The sequence below is a fragment of the Oxyura jamaicensis genome, chromosome 4 (genome assembly GCF_011077185.1).
Source record: "Oxyura jamaicensis isolate SHBP4307 breed ruddy duck chromosome 4, BPBGC_Ojam_1.0, whole genome shotgun sequence".
Lineage (NCBI taxonomy): Eukaryota > Metazoa > Chordata > Aves > Anseriformes > Anatidae > Oxyura > Oxyura jamaicensis.
The window spans coordinates 998,468-1,007,309 of NC_048896.1; positions in this window are offsets into that span (position 1 = coordinate 998,468).

Sequence of the window (8,842 nt, forward strand, 5' to 3'; positions counted from 1 at the left end):
CGGGGCAGGACCAAGGCCCATGAGGACAGGTTTCTAAAGGGGAGGACACCTCTACCTCTGATTTTTATTCTCCAGCTGGAGTCACAAAAGCCTTTCTCTGAGGACACTCCAGGCAGCTCTTGCTGGTTATTAAAGTCCGATAAAATCCCACTCCAGTTAATTCTGCTGGCAGAACGCTCCAGATTGATGCACAGCAGAGTGTCCCTCCTGACTTGACCATGTCTGCCTACTTATTTATTTACTCCTAACATAAACCTCAGCTCCACAACAACAAAAAGAGGGCCTCATGAGTGGCACGGAGGTTTGTCACGGGGAAGGAGGAGGCTCAGGATGCTCGGACATGGGTGGGGAGCACTGGTGGTGGCACTAGAGGTGGCCACCCATCTTCCCAGGGCTTGGACCTCCCTCTAGAGACCTGACAGTGACTGGTTTGTTGCTCCTGTGCTTCCAATGGCACCAGTGCCCAGGAGGACTTGGGACAGCCCAATTCATCTGCCATCGGCCACAGCGGCTGCTTTCCCACCCCAGATCCTGGCTCGTGTGGCCATGGCCGTGCTTCCCAGGACATCCATGCTCATCTCCCCTTCACACACAGCTTTATAGCTACTTCTCCAGAGTTTTATATAGCTTTTACAGTCTGTTTTTATGATGTTTGAGTAATTGCTGTTTATTTATCATGGATTGTATGTCAATGGCTGGGTCGCACCCCCTGCGCTTTGGCTTGAAAGGAGCCATTTGATATATTTTATTAAATTTCTTCTTCTTATGCTATTTATTCCACCTTCAGGGGCGCAGCTGGCACTGTGGCACGGCAGGCCGTGGGTGGCTGAGCCCACAACGCCGACAGCAGGAAACCTCAGCCCCCATCCCGCAGCACGGCCCCGCTGCCCAGCCTGCGTTACCCCGCGATCTCCCCACCTGGGTGGGCTTCAAGAAACCCAGCTGGGGCTGGGGAAAGCAGAGCGTGGGCTTTGGCATAGGCAGGGCTCGGGGAGGACCATCGTAACTGGAGCCAGCAGGGCTGCACCGAGCAAGGTTCGGGTGCCACAGGCAGATGCGGGTCAGCTGCACTCCCAGTCCCAAAGCAGCACCCAAGCCGAGCACTCCTGCCTTCCAGGAGTGCTTGGGAAGCAGCAAAAATGAGGGATGAGTCCGCCAAGGACTGGTTTTAAAAGAGAGAAAGAAGAGCCATTGTGGAAGGGAGCAGCTGTCCCCTGCTCGGGAAGGCAGCCGCCGCCAGCCGCGCGCTGGCACATCCCGCGGCACCAGTCACTCATTTCAGCATCACCCCCTGACAAGGGCTGCGCAGCACCAGGGAAACAGATTGCTGTCACCATTTCAGGGCTGGAAAAGGGGGAGAACCATGTGGGGAGCGTGCTGGAAGAGAAAAAGCAATAAAAAAATATACGCGTGCAACCAAAAAAAGCCTCCTCCTCAGCCAGGGCCCTGCATATGGGCTGTGGGTGCTGGCGCGGGGTAGAACAGGAGGGTGCTGGGCAGAGGTGAGGGGCAGATGGGTGCCTGCACAGAGCCACCCAGCACGGGCCCCGTGCCAGCCTGGGCGAGCCGGAGCCAAAGCTGTCACGGTAAAGGCTGGCGTCACTTTGGGTGATGGCTGCTGTCACCTTGTGCCCAGCCACGGGAACAAAGCCCCCTGGGGAGGTGGCAGTGGGGAGGATGGAAAAGGCAGGAGGCACCCTGCACCCAGACCAGGGGGAGCACAGCAAAAGCCATCGCCATTCCCTCGGTGCCAGCACAGCCCCATGCACTGCCTGGCTACCCAAACTGCATCCTGCTCCCTTTGTAGCCCTCATGGCCCCCGAAGCTTCTATTGCCTCCCTTGCGGATGGCCCAGCTGCCGTGAAATCCAGCTTCCACCAGCCGGGAATTTAATTAGGTCAATTAATTAAGATCATTGTGCCACCTCCTCATCAGGTCTATGTTGGAAACACCGGGATGTCCCTCGAGGAGGGGTGGGCAGAGGAAGGGAAGCATGGATGGATGGAAGGATGGACGGAAGGGCAGATGGAGGTGGTCCAAGCCTGTGTTATAAATTGGGCAGGCAGGAGGAGCAGCCCAGCTTGTACTGGCTCATGTCCTCCAGGGAGAGATGGCAGGGTGCTGGCACCATGGGGACACGTGTCCCAGGGCACTGGGGACAAGGACTGCTTGGTGCCTGGGTGGCGAGGAGCACAGCCTGTCCTGAGCATCTCTGGGACATAATAAGTCCTGCCCAGGTTGCTGCCGTACTCTGCACCTCTAGACAAGGCATCCCCAGCCCAGGGGCTGCTCCTGGGCAGGTCCCAGGTCTGCCCGGCCCAAGCCCAGGCGGCTGACCTCTGCATTTCTTACACATATTTATCCCAGGAAAACAAAACCTCCACCCACGCAGACACACATACGCCCCTCTGTCGTGTTTGTACATGACACCAGATTTTGCTTACTGCTCGGATTACCTTACTATTTTTCCTCTTTAAAATCGGGGCCATTTTTATTTGAAATAAAACCAGTGATTTAACGTAGGGAAACAACCAAAAAAAAAAAAAAAAAAAACCACCCTTGCGGTATTGCATTTCAAAACATTTTGGTTATTTGAACATTTCTGTCACTTCCAACAGGGTTAGAACTACTGGAATTTAACTCACACTCACAAATGGCTTTATTTTGCATCACAGCTGTATTTTTTAGCAAATGCGGGTTTGGGGAAGAAAAAGCTGTCAGGCTGAGTCTGCCACGCTCTGACCCAGAAGCTCCTCCAGCTTTACTGCCGCCTCTGCGGGGAGGGGGGGACCAGCAGCTCCCGCGCCAGGGGCTTGGCACATCCTTTGGGCAGACACTGCAGGAGGAGGGGGCATGGCTCCTGCCGGGGGATTTGCAAAGGGATCTGGAGGCTGAGCAGAGCCCAGCTGTGGGGCCATGACATCGCTGCTGGCTCCATCTCGGCTTCTGCACCCACACAGAACTGGGGTCCGGCTGCTGCCGATGGGCACGGGCATCCTAGGGCTCCCCGTCCTTCCCCCCATTGAGCGGTGCTCCTGGACAGCACAGGGCAAGGGCAGGAGGGTCCCTGTTTGCCCCGCAGCAGGGAGGTGAGGGGACTTTTTGGGGAGGGGGTGTGTGTGATGGGTAAGCCCGCGCCGTGCTGCATGGCGTGAGCGGCAGCCCTGCTCCTGCAGCAGCGAGGGCTTATGTCCTCTGATACCTTTCCTTCGAGGTGGCTTAATGCAAAGCAGAATCCAGATTTGGGGATTAGGGGAGGGACAGAAAGGTCAGCCCGGATCAATGGTGATTAGCTGGAAAAGACCTAAAGAGCCCATTGTTTGCTGTGCATTAACGATCCTGCCACCGAGCCCGGATTCCCTCCGAACCACTTGAGAAATGAAAGGACAAACACACCGCGCTGGAGATTAAAGCCCCGAATCCCTACACCTGCGTGCGTGCCAGCGATGCGCTGAGAGCCTGCGGGCACCACGGCCAGGGCCACGGCGGGCCTGTGCAGCACGGCAGCGCAGCACCACAGGACAGCAGCTCTGTCCCCGTCCCCCCGGCACAGGCGGCCAACCCCACCTCGCTCAGTGGCACACAGCCCCCATCCTCCTCTCAGCCCGTTTTGGCCACGTCTGTCATTAGGGAAGGAGGGACGTGAGAGGAAGGGAGGATTTAGTGCAGCCAGGCAAACTGGGAGTGAAGCCTAACAAGAGCGTGTTGATGGAGGGAAGGCAGGGATGGAGGCAGGGTGCAAAAACTTCCTTCGGAGGAAAATGGAAACAGATCAGCGTGTTATTTTAACGTGGAGCATCGGAGGAGCTTCTGAATCCACTTCCCCGAGCTCGTGTGGCTGACACCTGGCTGCACCTGGGGGCCCGGCGGAGCACCCAGGGGTGCGGGCAGGATGGGGCGGCCCCGGGAGGCACCCCCCGGGCTGAGCCCAGCCGCCTGCCCCAGCCCTGCAGCGACGGGGTGCGCATCCAGCCTCACCCTGCCACTGCTGCGAGCGATTCCCAGGCAGCACCCCTTCCCTGGAGCTGCACCGGCACGAGATCGACGACTCGCTCCGCGCACGGGGCAAGGACAGCGTTCAGACCTGTCCCTCTGACCGCAGCTCATCGCCCCAGCTTCACTCGCTGGCATCTTCCCACCTCTCTCTCCAGATTTCCCGTAAAAGCTTCATTTAGATTGAAAACGATATTTTCAGCACGTTAATTAAGTACTAATTGCTGATTAGAAACATATTTACCAAGGTCTAACAACTATGTAACAAGTGATGTCTTATTACACCGCCATTCCCTGGGAGTTAGACCTGCGGAAAGATTGTTCTAATAAGCAATTGGCATTTGGGTAATGCGCAGTTAGCAAGCCACGGAGCCACTCTCCCAAATGGGAGAAGACAGTTATTTATGTTAATGAGATGCCAGCTGATTATTAGAAACACATTGATACAGGTTTGGGCTGTGGTGTAACTGATACATATCTACTGTGTTCAGTAGCTGCGAAACCTCAATCAATATGTTTCTCATAATCAGCCTGCATCTCATGCACATAAATAATATCCTTGACGTGGAGAAGAGCTCCAGTTCCCAGAAGTTAATAAGAACGCCCTGCTCCCCTCCTCCCCGCTCGTAACACCGGGGCGGCAGCAGCAGGCTGAGGGGCCAGCCTGGCCGGGTCCGGGGTGGGTCCGGGTCCGGGGTCCTCGCGGAGACCTGGGGCCACATCCAGCGTCCTCCAGGGGAAAGGTCTGGGCTGCTTGATGGTACCCCCGGGATTCAGTATTCACCCAACCCCATGCGTCTTTAATTTTTAGGTCCGAGAATCGTAGAGGACTTAGGACAGCCTGGTTGGAGGATGCCGCCACCTCCCTGTCCCGCTATGCTGGGGATGCTCCTGCCCCTGCCCCTGCCCTCGAGCCTCTCCCCTTTGCTCTGTGCAGCTGGGAAGTGACTGGGGAAATCATCTCCGCTGCAAAGACACGTGGAGCTGAGAAGGAAGCCCCAAGGGATGGCGAGTGGGCCACCTTCCCCGTCCGGAAGGGAACGTCCTCGGTTATTCTCGGTGTGACCTTGTCCAGATTCAGCCTCTGCTCAGCACTTCCCCTACACCTTCCTTCTCTGAAAAAAATAGACTGTTAGTATCCTCTCCGGTCTCCCTAAACCCACGCTTATGCACTAATGTGTACTTGCACAACAAAGGCATTTTTGTCAGCCATTTCTGTGGCTCTTTTCTGGACACTTTCCATTTCTCAGTGGTTTTCCAAAGCGCCAGCAGCAGAGCTGGAGGCGGTGGGCAGGATGGGGCTCATGCAGCCACCACCCAGTGGCCATGTCCCCGTCACCCCTGCCATCCCTGGAGCCTCAGCCTCGTGGGGGTCCCCCTCCTGACCCCGTGAGCCCCCCGGAGCTGCCGTTCTCCATCTCGGGGTGTGCGCTGCCCTGCTGAGCTGGGCAGGACCAGCCGGGAGCCCCCGCGCTGCAGCCGCCCCGCTGCCTCTGCCACCGCAAGCCTAATCTCATTACAGAGCAAAATCAGGTTTGTTTGGCAAGATCTATTTCCATAAAGCTGTGCTGACTGACACTAATTCCCCCTCTATTAAATTCCTTATCATTTTTCCCCCTCTGCTGCCGAGGCCGGGCTGCCCCTTTTGCTCTCTCCGCGGGCGGACAAGGCAGCGCCGGCTGAGGACCGCGGTCCCCGGTGCCAGCTCCAAACCCCCCCAGACGTGTGTTACGGGGCTCGTGGCATCCTCAGAGGCTGCTGTCAGCCTTCTCTGCTCCTCTGCGCCCAGCCCAGCCGGCCTCCTTCATGCCTTTACCTCCCCTTGACTGTTTTCAGAACTGCAGATCTCCATCTATCTCCCTTGCTATCACTTCCCCATCTTTCCTGATGGATGTTTCCTGTTCCTAGCTTTCTGTGCTCACTAAGACCTTCATTAAAATAAAAGATGGACATTTAAGCGCAAGTTTTGACTTCAAGTACAATTGCTGTTTGTCCAATGAATTTTCATTAAAGAATTTCCTTGTTTCCCTCTGATCTGGGGGCCTGCTTTTTCCTCCTCGGCAGCCTAGGGGACATCAGTCTTTCGGAAGCGACAAATCCACAGCTTCATTAGCTCTACACTTTGTTTAGCCTCATTGAATGCCGTTTAGTCACAGCAGCTAAATCTTGGCAACACCAGCTTCCCCACCAGAATTTAACTCTCACATCCAGAAGTCCAGGCGAGAATGACTTCCCTGGGCAGGGGGCCTTCTCCCCACCGTGCCGGGCCGCAGCAGGAGCGCACGAGGGGACAGGGACGGGACGGGGAGCAGCACCGCTGCCCTCCCCAAGCGCCCCCCGCCCGGCCACCCCCAGTGCCCCGCGATGCCGAGCTCGGTGCCAGGGGGCCGCACAGGCAGGGCCTGGTGAGCAGACAGGCAGAGGGAGAGCAGGGGATGAGGTCGGGTGGGAAGAGGGGACGAAAAAGACATTTGTGTGGGAAACGAATCCGAAGGTATCGGAGCAAAGCGGCGGGGATGACGCAGGGTGCTCAGCCCACACCTCATGAATGCCAGAGAGGGGCAGAGAGGGAATTGGTTTTTTATTATTTCTTTTTCAGCTTTCTTCCTTCCTTTAATCTTTGATCGGGAAACAAGCTGATTTTAATTAAAAAGCCCTCCAATTAATGCTGCCGTGGAGTTTTCATTTCCTGGGCTTCGGTAATTTGCAAGCCCAGGTTATGGAGGCTTTGTGTTGCTTCTTGTCAAATAAATAACAACAACCGAAATAACTCGCCAGGAAGAGCAGGGCGGCTGCGGGGGGCAGCTCCCTGGGGGCTGGTGGCTCCTTCTCCCTGCCCTTGCCCGAGCCCCGGCGGTGGCAGCGGAGCAGCCACGGGCATTGGCAGTGGCCTGGAGGGCCGAGGAGCCTGTCTTCCCTCCTTCTGCTCCTTTCCTGGGCAGGCACCGATGTGCACCCTGTCTCCCATCCACCCTCACAGCTGTACGGGCAGGAAAGCTCCGTGGAAAAAAAGAAAAAAGGATTGTGGAAAGCCTTTATTATCCCCAGTCCCATCTATTGTTAATGTGATCGTGAGCAGGGAGTGTTCGGTGAATTCATTTCTGATAAATATTTATACCCCGTGTTTTTGGGCTGTTATCTGCAAAGTGTGGCTGTTTGATCTGGTGTAGTGCTTTTTTTAGGTCATTTACATTCCCTTTCGTAGGAGCCCTTGTCCGATAGCAGCTATCACATAATTATGTTTCTTTTGCTTATCCCTAATCCTGTCAAACCACCTACTTATCTCTAATTTCCTGTCCATTACCCTTATTGTTTGAGCTCAGATCTCCAGCGGAGGACAGCGCGGGCTCCGGGGGCTCGGCGGCAGGTGGGGGCAGCCCCCCATCGCCAGCTGCGCCCTGTGACCGCCCCCTGTGCAGGGACCCTCGGGACCCTTGATCATCCCCCGGCAGCAGGACGCAGCGGGTATCTGCCTCCTGGGGCAGGTGAATTCAGCAGACGTCCTGGAGCAGTGGGATCACATCCTGTGCTGGGAGATGGAACTGAGCAGGGTGCCCATGCCCTGGTGAGCCCCCAGCCGGGGGTGAGAGGCACGCAGCACGGCAGCGGCAGGGCAGTGCATGGCACTGTTGTGCTGGGAATAACACCCTGGGAGGCAAGAGCTTGCGTCTCCGAGCCATCAGAGCCACGGGGACGGATCGTGTCCCACTGTCTCCAAGGCAACCTGGCATTTGGATTAGAGAGGCAGGAGCCGGGGCACCGCAAGGGTGTCACCCCGGCCGTGGCGCGGTGAGGTGCGGTGATGGGGCAGCCCCTGCCCCTGCCCAGCCCCTGCCCAGCCCCTGCCCAACCCCTCCTGCCTGGCTGGCATTTTGGAGGGGGCTGCTGGCTGTGGTCACTGCTGGGTTGGCTGCTCTTCAGTGGTGCCTCTGGTTACGTCGCGATGGGGTCTGATAAATATCAACCACCGTGCCTCCTGCTGCATCCATCCTGTGCCCGGTGCCCAGGAAAGGGAGGCTGCCTGGAAGCACTCATGGGAAGCGCTCCTCAGGAGGCCCAGCACTCACACCAGGCTGCAGCAGCCCCAGCTGGGGAGCAGCACTGCTCCCCCTCTGACATCGGGATGCCGTCCTCTCTAAATGCAGTCAGGCAGAAGAAGTCTGCTTGATGAAGTCCGGGCCCCATGATCCAGATTTCCAAGTCACTGCGTCTTTGCACAGAGCATCACAGGTGAGCCAGCATCAGACGAACCCCGCTGGCTCCCCGGGGCTCAGCTCCATCAGCTCAGCCCCATCAGCTCCGTATTGCCCCGAGCAGGATCTCATGGCTGTTCTGCAGGGCTTCCACCAGCGGTCCCAGCAGGGGGACACAGCAGGATACAGCCGGGCTCCCTGTTCCCCGGGGCACCACGCAGCTCTCACTGAGCCAGCAGGAGGGCAGCAGGGGCCTGGATTTAAGCTTCCAGGGGCTGCTTCTCTTCCTCTCAGGGAGAACCACCAACCCAAATCTGGACACGGAAAACACAAGGCTGCTTGAAATTTAAGGCTGAGATTTGAGCATCAGGATCTGAGGCTCAGGCTCATCTCTGGGAGCTCCGGGAGGAGGAGGAGAGACATCTTGGACAGGGTGCTCTTCAGGAGGGGCTGGGGGCCCGGAGCAGCTGCAGAGGGGTGAGGGTGGGACATGCCCCGGGGCCGGCTGCCCCCCGGCTCTGGGTGTCTCTGGATCCTCCACCAGTTAAGCACAGTCTCCTCGGCCTGTGCTGCGATACAATACCCCTCTCGCTTCCCACAGTGCATCTTAATAGCATGTGGCTCATTTCTTAAACATTGCTTATTTACAGCAGCTT